Consider the following 21,038-nt stretch of genomic DNA (forward strand, 5'->3'; position numbering starts at 1 on the left):
TCTATTCCAGGCAATATCCTGGTAAGCCTCTTCAGCACCCTCTTCAAAGCCTTAAATCCTTCCTAGAGTGGGGTGACCAGAACTGTACACAATACTTCAGATGAAGCCTAACCAGAGTTTTATAAAGTTGCAACATAACCTCTTGTCTTTTGATATTTATCACCATATACTACCCTAAGATTCATTCTTTTGCAGGCATTCAGATTTAAAAAAAAGAAATAGAATAGAACAAAAAAACACACACACAAAGACTGACAAACAACCAGTGTGCAAAAGAAGAGAAACTGAGGACACATAATTAGATCTAATTAGTCATATTGAGTTCTACTGTATATTATACCAAGAATTCCTAACTGGGAGACACTTTAAGATGTTTATTTGTTGCTGTTTTATTCTCAGTATTGTTATACATTCGGTTATGTGACTATATTGAACAAAACCCGAAATGCATCCTCATTGTATTAATTTTCTTCCTCTGGTGCTCCATAGTTAGGGTTAATACAAGAGGCAAAAGCTTAGAGATGCAGATCCAGAGCAATAAAATTAGACTGAAGATAAGAATGGATTTTGTATTTTATCAAACAAGTGTCTTTCAAGAAATTAGACCAGAGATATTTTATAATCATAGCAATCAAAGTTGTTAACTGTGTGCAGACATCCCACCCTGCAAAAACTGATTTCAGGGAAATAGCACCATCAATTTGCGGGAGACTTCCGGGAGAGGTGGGATGTTTGCAATAGAGTAGCTCCTTAGCAGTTGGCCAGCTAGTTTAAATAACGTTAGCTATGCTAATGAACGAATGACACCTGTTAAACTCACCTCAACATGTCTTTTACAGTCTTAACCCACCATGGGCAATAGAAAATTCACTGTTGCAAACAGTGCAGCGAGCAACACTGTCATTATTTTTGACCCCTATTAGGCAGGGGTACACTTTAGTGTGGTCTGGGGTGATGTACGTTTTATATTTTCTTATTTTTTGGAACACTCTGCCATGGCGCGCTCTCGCTCTCTCTCTCATGGTCCCTCATGCTCTCGCTTGCTTTCTCTCTCTCGCGCTCTCACTTGCTTGCTCTCGCTCGCGCGCTGTCTTGCTCCCTCACCTGCTTTCTCTCTCACTCTCTCGCTTGCTTGCTCTCGCACTCTCTCTCTCGCTCGCGCACTCTCTGGCTTGCTTTCTCTCGCTTGCTCTCAAAAAAATTGATTTCCGTGATATTGTATATAATTTGCAGGCATCAGGGAGCCACTACTCATATGCGGGAGGCTCCCGGAACTTCTGGGAGAGTTGGGATGTCTGTTTGTGTGAAAAGTACATTAAGTAAACTGTTCCTGCTTTACTTTGACATAACACGGTGTTAACTTAGTGAAATGTGACTATTATAAAAATTAAAATGGAGGTACAAGTAAACACTTCAAGGGTGCAATTTCAGGCACTGCTCCTCTACATCTTAAGGACAGAATGAATCAGGTTTGGGCAAAAGCCTTTCCTATTTCAGTGCCATAAGAGCTCAGTTATAATGGAGGAACTTTATGGGGGTGGAGGGGAGAAATCGGTAATTGGTTGCTGATTGTATGTGTATGTCAGAGTATCAGTCAGCATTTGTCCTCATCTCCACACATTCAGTTTCATTGACTTCACCGGAAGCAAATGTCAAATAATAACTACAACCAATTGACACATGTTTAGCACTGATGATCAAAGGTGAAAATTTCCCCCAAACTGTTCACTTGTTACATGAGTGCAAACAAGTTTTCAAGGAGATTTTGGTTTGTTCAATGTGTTAATTGGTGATACACTTAATTTAAAAAAAAACTGCCACTATAGAAAGTCCGAAAGTAAAACAGAAACTAAAGGAAATGCTTATCACCATAGTCAGCATCTGAAAGAGAAGAATAAATTACTTTTTAACTGGAAGTTCTTATCAGTCTGATTAAGTGCTGAGTCCACTGCATTAATTTACTGCTTTCATACTCTGTTCCTCCAAATACACTCTTGCATTGTCGCAAACACTGACTGTCTGTCTCAAGACATATTCCCACATAAAATAGGAGATATAACATCTGCTGTTTTAATGGAAATCAAACCAAATTAAAGTCTGCAGATGCTGGAAATCTACAGAATCCTCAAGCTGAAAGTTTAACTATATTTAGAGTCATAGAGTCATAGACTAATAGAGTACAGAAAATGGTCCTTTGACCCAATTCATCCATGCTAACCAAGATGCCCATCTAAGCTAGCCCTATGTGTCTATGTTTGGCCCATTGCCCTCTAAATAGTTCCTATGCATGTATCTATCCAGCTGTCTTTTAAATGATGCTACTTTTCCTGTCTCAAACACTTCCTCTGCAGATTATTACAAATACTCACTACCTTCTGCATGAAGCCCTTCGGGTGCCTTTTAAATGTCCCCGCTCACCTTAAACCAAGGCCCCCTACTGTTTGACTCCCTTGCCCTGGGGAAAAGACTGTGTGCATTCAAACTATCTATGCCCTTAATGATTTCATACAACACTTTTCCTGCCACAAATGCTGTCTGACCTGCCCTGTTTCCAGCATCTTCTGTTCTTGCTAATTTACTTCCTCTCTCTTCACCAACCTGGAACCCAAATATTTCTTTTCTGGGTGACATAATGACTTTATCTATTACTTATCTATTTTTATTTTATTGACAGATTGCACAGAATAGGCCCTTCGAGCCATGCCAGCCTGCGAAACAAAACTTAATCCTAGCCTAATCACGGGACAGTCTACAATGACCAATTAAACTACTAACCAGTACGTCATTGGACTGTGGGAGGAAACTGGAACACCCAGAGGAAACCCACGCAGTCACGAGGAGAACGTACAAACTCCTTACGTGCAGTGACAGGAATTGAACCTGGGTCACTGGTACTGCATAGTGTTATCCTAACCACTACACTGCTATGCCACCCTAATTTGGAGATACAGCACGGAACAATCCCTTCCAGCCCAATGAGCTGCTCCGCCCAGCACCCCAACACTAGCCGAGTCGCAGGACATTTTACAATGGCCAATTAACCTTCTAACTGGTACGTCTTTGGACTGATTCATTTGTTCTTTTTCCCACCCACTTAATCAATTGGTTGCCTTGCTTTCATCTAATGTGATTTGTTAGTCAGGAACGAAGTGGTTGGCACAACACTTTACAGTACCAGCAACCCAGGTTCTATTCCCGCTGCTCTCTGTAAGCAGTCTGTACATCCTCCCCATGGAATGCGTGGATTTCCTCCGGGTGCTCTGGTTTCCTCCCATAGTCTAAAGATGTACCAGTTGGTAGGTTAGTTGGTCATTGGAAATTGTCCGGTGATTAGGTTAGGGTTATATCAGGAGGGATTGCTGGGCTGCGCAGGTTGAATAGCCAGAAGGGCCCATTCCATGCTACAACTCAATAAAAATAAAGTAAGTCAAGGAGGGGCAGATGGGATTTGTATTGTCAACATTGTTAGTCCAAATATCCTACCCCTGAGCTGCAGTGTCAAAGCTGGTCTGCATAGCCGAATAATTTAATTTCTAAAACCCTTGATCATTAATGTTCTACAACAAACCATAGGTACAGTATTTGTCACTGTACACTCTGTTGTAGAGTTGTAGTACATTGTACCATGGAAGGCACAGAGCAAATAATTGTTAGTGTGGGATCTTCTCTCACCCAGTAACCAATTTATTTGTGCCTATTAATATTTCAGCTCACAGGATTCCTAACTGTGATAGAACAGCTTTACTTTGAGGAAGTGGTTTCAGAACTAAAATACCATACTTTCTGCTTTCTTCTAAATAGCACAAATGGTATCTAAAGTTTGCTTAATCTCTGAATTTTTAGTTAACAGCAGAAAAGCACTTCCATACAAGCAACTGCTTCGAGGTAAATAATGTTGGGAAGCTCAGGAAGATGTTACTAGCAAAGAGAATTTTCTCTAAGATAGATCTGGAATGTGTAAAGTTTTAATAATAACACAGCATGGTAAAAGAGTGGCATCCTCATTCTTTCAGCTGAAGTTACCTTTCCAAGCTATGCGTATGCTGCTTAAGGCAAAAATGTTTAGTACCGTTAGCTTTAAATTGTTGCCTTTCAGTGACAGTGGAATTTAAAGACGCTGCTCAAGTAAGAAGAGTTAACGAGAATAAAGACAGAGTATAATTGCCCCGAGCAATATTTCTCCCCAAAGTGAGCTAACTGCTTTAGAAATCACACATTTTAATTCCGATTCCAACATGTCAGTCCATAGCCTCCTCCTGTCAAGGTGAGGCCACCCTTAGGGTGGAGGAGCAACATTTATATTGTGTCTGGGTAGCCTCTAACCTGATGGCATGAATATCAATTTCTCCTTTCGGTTAAAAATGTTTTTCCCAACTCCTCTTCTTCTATTCGCCACTCTGGCCTCTTACTTCTTCTCACCTGTCTATCGCCTCCCCCTGTGTCCCCTTCTCCTTCCCTTTCTCCTATGGTCCACTATTCTCTCCTATCAGATTCCTTCCTTTCCAGGTCTTTACTTTCCCCACCCACCTGGATTCACCTATCTCCTTCAAGCTATCCTCCTTCCCCTCTCCCCACCTTTTTATTCTGCTGTCTTCTCCCTTCCTTCTTAGTCTGGAAGAAGGGTTTCGGCCTGAAACATCGACTGTTTATTCATTTTCATAGATGCTGCCTGACCTGCTGAGTTCCTTCCGCATTTTGTGTGTGTAACTGCTTTGGACTCCTTCTGTGTACAATGCAGTAGCTCTGTCTACAACATCTCAATCGTTATTGCTCTTTAAAAATCAATTATTATTTATAAAAAAGACTTTATACAAGGGAGTAAATCTCTTGTAAATCAAGTAAATCTCTTTTTTATGTTTGTGATTTTATAGCCAAAAAGTCTCTGTTTTTAATGTAGAACTTCAAATTGAAGGAAATATATTGTACTTTATTATTATTTTGCTTTTTTAATTAAGTTTCAAATTGGGATAAAATGTCAGCAACCACATATAAGTGGCAATAAAAATCCCAAACTTCATGTTAACTTCCACCCTATCGGTCTCTACTCTTTTTTAATAGGGTGGGAAGGATATTTTGACAGTTATGATTACACAACATCAGCTGGTGGGTGGAATCTGCGTTGCTAAAAGGAACAGTTGGTACAAATGTAGCTCAGAGGGAGAACACACAGATAGAAAACCTGAGGTGTGTGTTATTTTTATATAGAATTATTTGAATGAATATGACTGTGAAAGTCCTCATAGCCTCAAAGCAAAATTTAACACAAGTCCGTTAAATGGTTGTTCCCTTTGGTAGAATGAGAATGGAATCATGCGAAGTAGGTTAAGAGTGCATTAGTTAGGAACTCACCCATCGCACCACCCTTGTTATCCTGATTAAAGAAAAACTGGTATGCACTCACATGACTTCTGAAGGAGCATATGAAGAGTTGAGAGGATATTTTCCAAACACAGGAAGGGTATTTGAAACACAAGAGATTCTGCAGATGCTGGAGCAACACACACAAAATGCGGGAGGAACTCCAAATGCGCCTGTGGAGAGCAATAACCAGGCACATTGAGCCAAGACACTTTTTTTGCATGTATTGGAAGTACGGCATATACTGAAATGGAATCTATTATAACAGTTAACACATATCCTTCTTTGGGTGTCAAACCCGAGAAAATTATTTAGACATGACTGGTCCAGCACCAACACTGTAACCCTCCATCTGGACTTCTGCTCTCCCAACATATCTCCTCCTTGTGAACAATCAACACAGGCGCACGTCAAGGATGCATGCTCTGCCCATTGCTCTACTCTCTAAGCACAGTACAGTGCAGCTAGGCACAGCTCAAATGCTAAGTGTAAATTTTCCATTGACTCCACCGTTCGTAGAATTTCAGAGGATGACGAGAAAGTGTACAGGCATGAGACAGATAGGCTGGTTGAGTGGTGACGCAACAACACTCAGCATCAGAAGGACCAAAGAAATGATGGTGGACTTCAGGAAGGGGAAGTTGGGAGAACACTCACCAGCGCCCTCATCGAGAAGTCAGAAGTGAAAAGCGTGAATAAGTTCAAGTATCTGGGTGGCAACGTCTTAGAAGATCTATCCTGAGCACAACTCGTTGACGCAATCACAAAGATGGCACTCCAGCGACTATACTTCATTAGGAGTTTGAGGAGATATTGGATCACTTGCAACACAAATTTTAAATTACATCTGAAGAACAGCCAATTACCCAGAAATCAGATTTCATTCTTCTTGGTGCACTAAGTATGTGATGCTTATGGTAGTAAAGCCCACAGGATCCACCTCAAAAATTCATGAAATTCACCCGAAAAAAATCCCAAACCACTCCATGGAAACAGAATCATGGACTAAAACTTAGAGTATAAGAAGTAGGAGCAGACTTTGGCCATTCAGCCCATCAAGTCTGCCTCTCATTCCACCATGGCTGATTTATTACCCTTTCAATCCTATTCTCCTGCCTTCTCCATGTAACTTTTGACTAATCAAACTCCACTTTATATATACCCAGCCATTTTGTGACAATTAATTCTACAGATTCGCCACCCTCTGGCTAATGAAGTTCTTCCTCATCTCTGTTCTAAAGGGACGTCCTTCTATTCTGAGGCTGCACCCTTTTGTCCTACTAGTGAGTTCCTTGCTAGCTATTCGTGACCATCCTGCCACACAGAGACCCTCAGCTTCTGAGGCGGCACAGACGAAGTCCACATGAAGACCTGCTGAAGTGTCACTGTAATTCAGCTGGAGGTTTGGTTGACTTGAAGCTCTGAAAATACATCAAAATGCTATTATGGAGCAACTTCATCTCCTCCCTGGGCAAACAGAGGTTCCTCATGAGAAGCTTGAAACTCTAAGTAACTGCAGACACACAGCCCATGAAGAGTCTATGATTCCAGTGGAGCAAAAGGATGTTGCATGAGAGGCAGCTAGCTGTTCTGCACAGGGAAGTTCTGTCTATGAGCAGATAAATCTATACCAGCAAATAAATTGCATGTGGGAGACACCAGAGGTTGAAGATGCTGGGATCCAGAGCAACAAGGCTAGAGAGATTCAGAAGGTCAGGCAGCAACTACTGAGGGGAACACTTAGTGTTTTGGGTCAAGATAGAGGGAAATAATCAGTACAAGGAGATGGAGAGAAGGGATGGAGAAGATCTGGCAGGTGATAGGCAGATTCAAGTAATGTGGAGGAGGGATGATAGACAGATGAAGGAAGGAATCATGGGTATAGCACCAGAAGCTGGGAGACGATTGATGGAGCTGATAGGGTGGAAGATGATGGAATCAGAAAGGAGAGGAAGGTGAAAGATGGAATTGAGGGAGGTGTTTAAGGAGGGCAGATTGGAATAGAGGGGATAGAGAACCTGTGGGAGGATTGCTTCAGACTACTACCTAAGCTAGTCCACACTGGTTTCCCTCACCCCGCATGGGCACATGGAAACTGCTTCCTCTTCTGCAGGAGTAAAGGCCCACCCTCCTCCCATGCCAATTCAAACCGTTCTTTACTGTGAGCCAAGTCTTCCTCAGATTGCAGGAGGAAGTGACCCCATAGAGAAGAATGAAGCTAACATGGACCAAAGGCACCAGTCACTGAGGTCAGATCCAAGTCTGGATAATAACATATGGTACAGTAATATGGCTAGTTTCCAGCCAGCTATTGCACCATTGTCTACATGGGTCTCCTGAAAGGACACGTGGTGTCCTGGTTTAGGACATTGACCACACCCTTGACAAAGACACAAATTCTCCTCTTTCTACAGCCTCTAAGCAGCATGCACAAACTTTCTTCACCAACATACAATCAAGTCTGCTCTTTCAATTGTCCCTATCAGTGGATTGAAGCAAGGTCACCTAGGCAATGAACTTCCTGTGGATCATCCAGGCCTCACTCATCTTCTCAGCCAGTTTCACATCTCTCTGATCTTTCAAAGATTTATTAACTTCCTTTTTTAATACTGTTCTAGCTCAGGTGGCAGGGTGGAGATACACCTCTACCAAAGGAGATGTAAGGCTCTCCTTCCCTTCGCTATCCTGCAGGCTATCCTTGGGCAAGATATACCACCTAATTATCCCCGCTACATATCTCAGCACTCCCCATCAATTGAAATCCATGCTGTGAAATTCAAAAGACATGAGCCAGCATGCATTAGGCCAACAAGAGAGGAGAAGTCTATGACTTATCATTCAATAAGTGACCAGTGCCCAAAAGAAGTATGAAGCACACTCAGGGTTAATCTTTCAATGGGCACTAGCAAAATCATCCTCGCCAAAATCAATTAAACGCCTGACTTGTGCAAGAGGTACAAATGCAAATAGGTCCAATTTTGAGGTGATTTTCTGCATAGCTTTTTCCTCAGCTTTTTATACCTGCTGACTTTCTTAAAACATTTCCAAGCAAATGGGTGTTTTGTGCACTGATAGGCCAGCCATTAAATGGTGCATTCTTCGCTTGTACTTAAGCTTGTTTTTACATCCTGTGTTCATTTCCTTTTATCAGAATAGTGACTATTAAAATCAGACCACAGCATTTAAAGTTTACTGAGAAGGACAGGTTCTGGGTTGCGAAACACGTGGTGAACTGAAAACACTCAGCATCTATAGACGTTATTTTGGTACTTGTTAAAAGTAAGAAATTAGACTACGGCACATGTTGCACAATACCGGGCTCCTGATTCACACCGTGTGCAGACGCCGAAAATTGAAATCATATTGCACAACCATTCAAAGAGATGCTGTCAAATTCAGTAAGCCAGAAGATTTTTAATTTATCCTTTGTATGAACACCACATTAGAAACTTGAAATGCCATGGAACAATTACAACAACTTAAATGTAATGAATTGATCTTAAATTCCCTTGGAATTGGTCTAGCAATCCATTCATTTGTGTTATAACTGTTATGTTGAAGCAGTCAAAGGTCACTTCCAACCTAAGCACCAATTTGGGAATCAACCAAAGTAGAGTCCCAAACCATATGCAAAGCTCTCTTCATAAACATCTGGATCTGGGGCTGAATTGGAAGGCCATTTCAAAGTTCAAAGTAAATTTATTATCAAAGTACTTATATGTCACAGTTACTTTTTTGAGATTCATAGTACCCACCATCCAGGCCATGCTCTCTTCCAACTGCTGTCATTCAGAAGGTGGTTCAGGAGCCTTAGATCCCACACCAACAGGTCCAGGAACAGTTATTACCCTTTAGCCATCAGGGTCCTGAATCAGCATGGACAACTTCACTCATATCTACACTGAACAGATCACTGAACACAACCAATCGGCTCACTTTTGAGGACCCTACAACTCATGTTCTCAGTATTATATATTTCCCTGTTTATTGTTATTATACACAATACCCAACCCAGGATTCGGAAAGAGGTATCTGAAGAGATTGTGGAGACATTACCAATGATCTTTCAAGAATCACTAAATTCTAGAAAGGTTCCGGAGGACTGTAAAATTGCAAATTTCACTGCGTTACATGAAACATTGCCGTAGGTAAGCAGCATCCATTATCAAAGATCCTCACCACCCAGGCCATGCTCTTTTCTCACTGCCGCATCACATAGAAAGTACAAGAGCCTCAGGACTTACAGTGTCAGGTCCAAGAACAGTTACTACCCCTTGACTAACAGGCTCTTGAACAAAAGGGGTTATCTACGGTACACTCACTTAAGGATTATTTTATCTTGTTATTTCATGCTTGTTATTTATTGCTGTTTACTTATATCTGCATTTGCTCAGTTTGTTGTCCATTGATCCTGTTTACAGTTATTGTTCTATAGGTTTGCTAAGTATCCCCACAGAAAAAGAATCTCCGGGTTGTATGTGGTACTTTGATAATAAATTTGATTTTGACTTTGACTTTGACTCTTTAAGAAGGGAGGGAGACAGATGGAAAAAAAAAATTATTGACCAGTTAATCTGACCTCAGTGGTTGGGAAGATGTTGAAGTAGATTGTTAAGGATATGGTTTTTGGGGTACTTGGAGGCACATGATAAAATAATCCAAAATCAGCATGGTTTATTTAAGGGGAAATCTTGTCTGACAAACCTGCTGGAATTCTTTGCGGAAATGACAGAATAGACAAAGGAGAGTCAGTGGATGTTGAGCATTTGGATTTTCAGAAGGCCTTTTACGAGGTGCTGCACATGAGGCTGCGAAACAAGATAAGAGCCTATTGTATTACAGGAAAGATACCAATATGGATAGAAGATTGGCTGAATGGCAGGAAGCAAAGTGTGGGAATAAAGAGGGGGGCTTTTCTAGTTGGCTGTCGGTAATTAGCGATGTTCCACAGGGGTCAGCGTTGGAACAGCTTCTTTTCACATTAAATGTCAATGGTGGATGACGGATTGATAGCTTTGTGGCAAATTTACAAGCAATACAAAGATAAATGGAGGGACAGGTAGTGTTGAGGACACTTCAACAGAAAGACTTAGACATATTGAGAGAATGTGCAAAGAAGTCTCAGATGGAATATAGTGTAGGGAAGTGTACGGTAATGCACTTTCATTGAAGGATTAAAGGCATAGACTATTATGTAAACAGGGTGCAAATTCAGAAATCAGAGGTGAAAGTGGACTTTGGAGTCCTTGTGCAGGATTCCCTAAAGGTTAATTTGCAGGTTGAGTTGGTGGTGAAGAAAGCAAATGCAATGCTAGTTTTCATTTTGAGAGGACCAGAATACAAAAACAAGGATGCAATACTGATGTTCTGGCATTGGAGAACATCCAGAGGAGGCTGACGAAAATTATTTCAAGAAAGAAAGGGTTACCATATGAGGAATGTTTGATATCTCTGAGCCTGTACTCGCTGGAGTTTAGAAAAAAGAGAGATGATCTTAATGAAGCCTATAGAATACTGAAGGGCCTAAACAGAGTGGCTTTGGAGATGATGTTTCCTATAGTGGGTGAGTCTGAGACCAGAGGACACAGCCTCAGAATAGAGGAATGTCCATTCAAAACAGAGATAAGGAGGAATTTCTTTAGCCAGTAAGTAGTGAATCTGTGGAATTCATAACCACAGATGGTTGTGTAGGCTGTCATTGGGTATATTTAAAGCAGATATACTTATAGGTTCTTGATTAGTCAGGGCAACAAGTGTTATGGGGAGAAGACAGAAGAATGATAGAGCAGACTTGATGGGCCAAATGGTCTATTTCTGCTCCTATGTCGTATGGTCTTATTATTAATTACTATAATATATTTTTATTTTTTTCTCAGCTCAAGAGTCTGGTGAATGATGTTTTCCACTTGATTGTAGCTGTGTAAGTAATCAGATTGAGTTAAACTGCTGCAGGATCCTGTAATGTGTTGATTGTTTTTGGTTTCTCTAGGCATTTTCTGCATTTATCATCTGGAATTGAAATTTTTTAGATTGGTTTTGAATCCAAGATATTATGCCAAAAGAATATGTTAATATGGGTACTGTATAGTGGAAGTGCTAATTGCCTTTGTTATATTTTTACTGTTGAGCTCTGCATGGGAGATTTTCTTAAGCCTTGAAATACTGTACATAAATTCTGTCAAAAGTTTTTTCTTTATCACACTGTAATCTATTTTCTAGATACTTATTCATCCGTCAGTTGTATTGTATCCTGCTACTCTGTTTTGTATTCTATTAGCTCTATTGCTCCTTTCTTTATGTTTAATGTTATGTATTTATCCAGTCCAAAGTTCATGTTTACATCTTTCAAAAATAATTCTACTATTTGAATTAATTGTTTTCATTTTGCTGATGAAGAAGCATATAATTTAAAATCATCCACATATAGGTGAGTTAACATATAACAAATGTTGCTGTTTATGATTTTTGATAATAATAATAATTATTATTATTATTTACATTTTTCGCAGCTCATGCTGGTAAAACCTGAGGTGCGGGCAAAACCAAGCGCGCTCATATCTCAATTGCTAGGAACTGTTGGATTATCCTAATGGTGTTTTGTATTGTGGCTTTCTGAAGATTTACATAGCTATTGATATGTGGCCCTAATTCTTTAATGCTATTGTGTAGTGCCTTTGGAATGATACCAGTTGTAGATTTTACTATTGGGAAAATGTATACCTTGTTCATGTTCCAAAGTCTTTCCATTTCCTCTTCTAATTCAGCATATCTCTAGTGTTTTTCACTTATTGGTTTATGTAAGTTAAGTGTGTTCTGAATGGCTATATCTATTATATAAGTTGTTCTTGCTTGTTTATCCTGTATTATTATATCCAGACAGATATTATGGATTGTTCTATCTGTACTAATGGATCGGTCGTAATATAATTTGTGGTATTCTGACTCTAAAACTGGACCAGGTTTGTACTTCTGATAATGAATAATTTCTTTTATGAGTTTGTATTTTAAAGCAAGATTCCAGTAAATGATGTTTGCCACTTGATTGTTCCTGCGCATGTAATCAGATTGTGTTGAACTGCTACAAGATCCTGAAATGTGTTGGATTGTTTCTGATTTTTCTCGGCAATTTCTGCATTTATCATCTTGAATCTCTTATCTTATCTCTTATTATGTATGTTTGATAATTTTGTGTGTCAACCACCTGGTCCTGTATTGCCACAAGGAATGTTTCTGTTTCTGGGAAGAGGTCTCCAAATCCGATGCTTCCCTGTCGACATTTAGTCTGCTTAGATCATGAGGATGTCTTCCATGGAGGGTCATGCTCTTTTATTGGTTAACTTTTTCTTCAATAGTGATAATTTCTTCATTTTTCTGGATTGTGCTTTCACCTGAGTTTAGTGGTGTTTCCTTCTTATCAGAATTGCTTATGCTTGAGTGGAGTGCTGAAACTAGTTTTCACTTATGAAAATATATCCTTAGAAGTTTTATCTGACTATTGCGTAAACTTTTAATATCTGTTATTCCTCTTCCTCCTTCTGTTGTGGGTAGTTTTGATCCAAGCGCATTTGAGTGTACATAGTGTTTTATTAAATTTTTCATTATTATTATTATTTATTATGTATTTGCACAGTTTTTCTTTTTGCCTGTTTGCACATTAGTTGCTTGTCAGTTTTTCTTTGTGTGTAGTTTTTGACTGAACAACCACACATGGGGACATTCACAGAATCATTACTTACAGTCGATGAACCAAACTCCTCTAATTTAATTCCTGGGTACGTCATGTTCCACTCCCAGACTTGACCCACCAAATTTGGGGACATGGTGGTTTATTGGTGGGAGGGAGAAACTATTCCTGGGAATCGTTAACATCGGCTCCAGGTGCCATGAAGTTTTATGGTACTGAATCAGATAAGCAGAAGGTCCTAACCTAATTACCACTCGTCCATCTTCACCAATTATATCCGTTCTCGATGCACTTTCGAATGCAATCCCAGAAGATACAAAATCCACCTTCTTCCTACAACTCAGAGACCACTCCTTCCAGGCGAATCAGTGATTCACTTTCACTTCTTCCAGTCTAGTGCACTGCATTCAGTCTTCACGAGAAGAAAGCAAACATGAATTGGGAATATCTTTATTGAACTCAACTGAGTAACCCTGCCCTCTCATCTCCTGAACTATTGCATGTAAACCCAAGGAACTGCACCTCATCTTCTGCCTGGATACATTGCAACCTTCCAGACTCAATGATGATTTCAACAATTTCAGGTAAATGACTTACCTTCACTTGTATAGGAATTTGCCTGTTCTTCAAGCTATGATATCAGCTTAATTTTTCCTCTCCACCTGCACACTGGACACTTACTATAGGTTTGTATTCACTAGTCTGTTTTTTCCTGTGTTTCTTTCTCACATTAGTCTATCACCCAGTTAGCCTCATTAGTAGCTTATACATACAGGAACAGAAATATTCCCTTTGTCCCATCTATGACTCCCTCCACCTCTCTGCAAGTTAAAGCCAACTTGATTTTTCCCCTTTCCCAGCTCCAATGAAGGGATCTTGACCTGGAAAGCTAACTCTCTTTCTCTTTCCACAGAAACTGCCTGACCTGCAAAGTTTTTTTCACTTTTTCTCCTGATTATTATCCCATTACATTGATTGCTCAGTGATTGTAGACTTCAGGAGAGTGAAGCCAGAGGTCCACGAGCCAGTAATCATTGAGGGATCAGAGATGGAGAGGGTCAGTAACTTTAACTTCCTAGGTGTCACTATCTCAGAGGACCTGTCCTGGGCACATCATATAAATGTAGTTAAAAAGAAAGCCCGACAGCACTACTACTTCCTCAGGAGTCTGTGGAGATTTGGCATGTCATCAAAAACCTTAGCAAACTTCTACAGATGTGTAGTGGAAAGTGTGCTAACTGGCTGCATTATACAGCTTGGTATGGAAACAGCAATGCCTTTGAGTGTAAAATCCTACAAAAGGTGGTGGATTTGGCCCAGTACATCACAAGTAAAGCCCTTCCATCCGTTGAGCATATCTACATGAAATGTTGCCATAGAAAAGCAGCATCCATCATCAAAGACCCTCACCGCCCAGGCAATACAATTTTCTCACTGCTGCCATCAGGTCAAAGACTCACAAGTGTCTCAAGACTCACACCACCAGGTTCAAGAACAGTTACTATCCCTGAACCATCAGGATCTTGAACAAAAGGGGATAACTACACTCATTCTATTTCTGGTGTTCCCACAACCGATGGTCTCACTTGACGGAATCTATATTATTATTTCATGCTCTCATATTTATTGCTATTTATTTATATCTGCATTTGTACAGGTTGTTGTTCATTAATCCTGTTTATAGTTACTGTTCTTTAGATTTGCTAAGTATGTATGTACTCTGATAATATATTTTACTTTGAAAGTTGAACTTTGCAATTTCATTGGTGGACATTATGAAGGATGACTTGGCAGTTCCATTATTGACCAATCCTATAGTATTGGCTTTCCATACTATTTACAGACTTCCTGAGTAGAATCAGGCCATTCAGCCCACCACCTGCTCCAAAGCAAAGCAAACCCATTCCCTACAAATCTTCCTTCAATGTCACACTATCCTAAATTCTGCACACTGGTTTCTATTTACAATGGCCAATTAACCTATCCTCCCACCCATTTGGTATGTCAGAGGATACTATGGCTCCAGGAAGACAAATATTCAGATCCTTTACAAAATCACAGAAATCACCAAAGAGCCTTAATTTTTTAATCAGCTCATACCATCCTTAGATCTTCAAGATTCCAGATTTCAAGATTCAAGATTGTTTAACATTGTTTCCAGCACTCAACTTTAAAGAAGAATGAAATAATTGTAGCTCCCGATCTGATGCAGCATAAGAAACACACTAAGATAAAGAAAACACTGAAGATATAAATACATAAGATATATTTGTAGATTAATAGTACATCAATCTACTTTAACCTGTATGATCAATTTAATTAGTTGTTGCAAATGTTATCATTTTTAAATGTCTTGTAATAAAAACACACTGAATTTAATGACAGCGGTAGAAGACGGCAAAGCCCACCCCAGCCCACCCCCAGTTCACCATCTTCACTTACTTATCTTCTGCCATCTCTAGAGTTTTGTCTTCTCTAAGAGCCTGTCTCAGGTGTTCCAAAGGTGAGGATTTTGCACCACATCATCCAAGGCCTAGTTTCAAAGAGACAGGAGCTAGAGACATTGACCCTAGACCAGTGGACGGCATGGTAGTGTAGTGGTAAGCACAATGCTTTACAGCATAGGCAACCAAGGTTCAAATCCCGCAGCTGCCTGTAAGGAATTTGTATGTTTTCCCTGGGACCACAAGGGTTTCCTCCAGGTGCTCCAGTTTCCTCCCACAGTTCAAAGTTGGTAGGTTAATTGGTCATTGTGAATTGTCCCATGATGAGGCTAGGAGCACGGCTCAAAGGGGTGGGAAGGAAATTTCCATACTGCTTCTCAATAAAATAAAATTTTAAAAGCTCCAGACATGCAGACTCCACAGGTGACAATTCAGCCTCATTCAGAATAATCTAGCCTCATAACTTTCTGGATGATTTGAACATCAGTTCTAGAAAATTAGAAGTGATTAATCCAACATAGATCAGTTTTACAGAGAACTCTTGCAGCCAACTCACAGAAGAGGCATTTACTTTGACATTTGTGAACTGAATTAAAATCCATATGTGCATAGATAATATTTAAAACATTTCTTTATTCTGTCCATCTTTGCTTCCTGCCTTGTTTATCATGAAGCACCAAATTCAACTGGTGGTACATTAAGTAAACCTAGTAAGATAAGTTATATTCCCATTGGGGGTTGTGTAACATTTTTAGGGGGAGGGATGGTTGTCTGTTCTTCAAAAGATGTAAATTTGGTGGTGAAAATATTGTCAGGTCAGAAGCTGCAGCTGATTGTAAAGGCAGCACACCTGCACGTAAGCAATCGTGCAACATGGGAGGAAAATTAAAACACAAACAGGTTTGATATCTTGTGTTTTATTAAACAACTTATTGGTAGATCACAAGGCTGTACTCAGGGATATGCAATAAAATACTTGTCGCTCAATGAAACTGGGCAAAAGCAGAGCATTTGCTTATTCAACAAGGAGGTACAAGAGGCGATTCATGAGAATGATTCCAGGATTGAAAGGGTTAATGTACGAGAAGCGTTTGATAGCTCTAGGCCTGTGCACGCTGGAGTTTAGAAATATGAGCATCTCATCGGATCCGAGTGGCCTAATTCTGCTCCTTTCTCTGATAGTCATCCGATTGGATGTTCCTTGGGTCTTTCCATGCATAATTTTGTCCACAGAGAACCATTTATCGCAGTTCAAAAGTTAGTCTTTGTGAAGAATTGCTGCACCTTCTGGATATGATACAAGGAAATGTTAAAGCTTTAAGCAAAGAGGCAGCCTCTTGTTGTAGCAATTGCTGTGTTCTGAAAGGTAGGCTTGATATATTTCAATTAATGGTTTCCCACTGCGTATAGCAAACAAGCAGCTGTTAAATACACAGGCATTTTAGTCAACAACAAACAAATTTAAATTAACATTTGTGTCTGTGGTGGTTTCAAGCACAACAAGTGGCACAGATTTCCCCAAACACCATGGTATGCACAAGACATATCTATTATGTACATGGATATGTGAAATGCAGTGAGTTTCTGGCAGCAGAAGAGGTAATATCATAACTCCTGACTGGGCATACACTTATTAAACGTGTGTTGCATCACAATAATTCATGAGAGGGTCCAGCTCTCAGGAAAGGTAAATCAGAGTGGTGTTTTCTTTTCTTGCAAAAGGAGATTGACGGAAATCATAAACACAAGAGATTCTGTAGATGCTGGAAATTAGAATAAGACACACAAAATGCTGGAGGGACTCAACAAGTCAGGCAGTATCAATGGAGAGGAATAAACTGCTGATGTTTCAGCCAAGACCCTTCATCAGGGCAGATGGGATGAGGGGCTGCCTAGTAGGTGAACTAGAATTATAATGGGATTTAATAAAGCAAAACATAAACAAGTTTCTATTTGAGGAAAAATTAGAAGCAGAAGACATATAAGACATGAAGCAAATTGGATATCGAACTTAAGAAATATTCTTTGCACAAGGATTGTTAGGATATAGAAGCTGCTGTCAGAGGCAACTAATGGTGATCAGAAACACAAGAAGCTTGGCAGGTGCTGGTAATCCAAATTTATACACACACAACATGCTGGAGGAACTCAATGGGTCAGGCAGCATTTACAGAAATGAATAAAGGGATGATGTTTCGGGCCTTGAAACATCATCAGGATTCTTCAGGAATTTGAAGGGTAATACCAGTGATGGACATACATATTCACGAGATAAAATCTGCTATGATAGTTTCTAACTTTACTTCTTGATTAACCAAAGCACTGACAACCAATGAATAGTTTCCATTTGTAGTCAATGGTGTAATAAAGAACTACGTGAAAAGTAAAAGGATGTTACCACAGTTTAAAACAAAAAAAAATTTAAATTTGTAGTTAAGAGATTAGAGAGGAAGATGAAGAAGGAGAAAATTCTCCTGGAGTGTGCTAGGGTCTGGAACCTATTTCCCGTAATCATCATCATATCAAATAAGTGTTTAGATGTGGTTTTGAGGAGCTGTGGCCTGCAGGGATATGGAGCCGGTGTTGGAATAGGCCTTTCTAGTCTATGAATTCATAGGTACTACTATGTACACAGGAAGTTAATACAGCAAAATGATAATGAATACATACACTGATTTGATTAATATTAGGTGCAGGATAAATACTCAGAAGGGAATACATGGGAACTGCTTTTCTTACTTTGCATACACCTGAGAGGACAGGATAGGGACACTGTTTGAAATGTCATCTGAAAACAAATAGTAGTATTATGATCAGTGGAGTTGAGTATGATATTCTCTTAAGGAATTGTCTATGGGTTAATCTTCAGGTGGCTAATCCAGGATCTACATATCCTAAGGGGCTTTCATACCTCACAATCTTACCCTCTTTGCCATTAACTGATCACCTCAGGACTTAATCTGTGATGTTCGGGTGGAGAATACTTGTGCGTGACTTTGTTTAACATGAGGACACTGATGCACAGGCAGCCACCACACGGTCTTTTGCAAACTGGGGTCAGGGTCCAGTGACATGGAATGCAAGATGACTGGGGATTCTTCATTGCTGTAGCTTTCCTCTGCCTTCACCGCTATTGTGATGCGCCATCATCTTCTGCCAGCTCCGCCACTGAGGTCTTGGTTAGATTCTTTTTGTCCGGAAACTCCCCCATGACCTGATCGCCATGGGTGACCCTACTAGGAGGCAAGCACCAGATGGCAGCACTCTTGGGATGTCAGGAGCACACGTTTCTCACCACAGTAAGGTGATGATCCTCTGTGAAGACTGAAAGACAGTACTATCAATTGCAAAGCAGGAATTCCATAGGCTATAGCAAAACTGATTTAAGGAAAGCAGCATTTAAGCAAATTTCCAAAATTCTTTTTAAGTTTTCAAAATAGGAATATCAGTTAAAGAAATGCAAACATTTTAAAGAGTTATGGAATAGGGATAGTAGCTAGTTAACCCAAAAAATAACCTATCTTCAACAAAGAACCATTTACACGTTCCTCACAGTAATCAAACAGATCCATTGTCTGTTAAGAACACAGGTTGCCAGTTCAGAGCGGGTGGCTACTTAAGAGATTTACTTGGGAAAATAACAAAATAATCTCTTCTATTGGCACTTGTAAACTCATTTATCAAACAATGTTGTACCCATTGATATTTTAAAGCATTGAAGCAAACCATTAGCTCAAGATTCAAGATTCAAGTACATTTATTATCAAAGAATGAATTATACAACCTTGAGATTTGTTTGCTCATGGGAAGCCACAAAGCAAGAAACCCAATGGAACTCAATTAAAGAAAAAAAGAATAAAAATAAAAATAAAAGACCAACCCCTGATGTACAAGCTAAAAGGGAAAATAAACATAAATCATGCAAACACAATGCAAATATCAACAATCCAAACCAAAAGTTGAGTCCTAAGATCTGAACCCTGGAGCAGCCCAGAGTAGGCCCAAAGCCTCACTTATCAGTTCATATTAGTGGGCATAGAGCACAGCAGGCAGAGCAGTTTTTATAGCCTCACAACCACAGAGAGGGGAGTGACTATCGCGGAAAACGAGCAAAATCAGCTTTTGACTCATTACTAAGGCGGCGTTTAAAATGTCTAAGCAGCCAATTGTACCTTGCATTAGGACCCAGGCACCACTACAGTGAAAGGCTCCAGGCCAAGACCACACCACCCAGCAACTTGCTCTGGGCCCAGATTTCACCGCCCAGCCCAAAATTGCTTTCAAACTCTTCAAGTCAGCTTGGGACCCAGAGAGATCTAACCTCACACGCAAGCCAGTTGAACGGGCATCAAATATCCTCTGCCTGGGCTCCAACTTCACCTCTCAGCACCCAGAGCAATCGATAGCTGTAGGACATTCTGTTTCTATAACTATGTAGGGAAAGATAATAAAAAAAATGTTCATGTTAGATGACCCTTGTTCATTCCTGTCTTACAGAAAAATCAGCTTATGGACAGAACAATTACAAACCCCAGAGACTGTCTTTAATTCTTTTAACATCTGTTCAAATCTTTTAAAAGTACTCAGAAGATTGAGAAAAAGTGTATGTTTATTACAAGTTTTATTAAATAACCACTGATGATTGGAACATCATATTCACAAAAGGAAAATGCATAGGCTACTAAATCTCTTTTCTCAAATACTGAGATATAGAAAACAAAGGTCCTCCATAGGAAGCAAAAACTGTTAATTTAACTCAGGTGAAATCTCGACTGAGGTTTTTAACAGCAGAGGTAAGCTGAAAAGTTTAAGCAGAACCTAGTCTATCACAAGCAGAAGAAGGGATCATAGTTTTGTATCCTGTCTGAAAGCATCCCGCTCAATGTTGCATTGGGAGTGGCAGCAATGATATCTTACCTTCACATCTGAACTGAACTAGAATCCCATTAGAACCCTTGAGGCTCTAAGTGTACTATCTACTGAGCTTCAGCTGCTGGTGAGATGGGTCGCATTTCACTCTGAAGAGCGCAAACTCTTTTCTAATTTGGTAAACTACTTGTTACTGCTAGTGGCAAAATCTGCACTTAATGGCAATCCCAATTCTCCTTGAGCGGGGTCAAGAGTCAACCATTGCACTATGCATCTCATGTCAAGGTGAAAGCACACCTCATAGGGATACATTTTGTCTTCAGTATAGACATCAGTGAACCAAATAGTTCCATATGAAATCTAATAGTTTCACAGTCACAATTACCATGAGATCATAAGACATAGGAACAGAATTAGACCACTTTGCCAATCGAGTGTGCTCCACCATTCCATCATGGCTGATTTATTAACCTTCTCAGTCCCATTCTCCTGCATTCTCCCCATTGCCTTTCATGCTGTTACTAATCAAGAGCCGATCAATCTCTGCTTTAAATGTACTCAATGACTTCGCCTCCACAGCCATCAGTGGCAATAAATTCCACAAATTCACCACCCTCAGGCTAAAGAAATTCTTCCTTATCTCTGTTCTGAAGGGACGTGTTCTATTCTGAGTCTGTACCCTC

This window comes from Mobula hypostoma, chromosome 14 (assembly GCF_963921235.1).
Source record: "Mobula hypostoma chromosome 14, sMobHyp1.1, whole genome shotgun sequence".
Classification (NCBI taxonomy): domain Eukaryota; kingdom Metazoa; phylum Chordata; class Chondrichthyes; order Myliobatiformes; family Myliobatidae; genus Mobula; species Mobula hypostoma.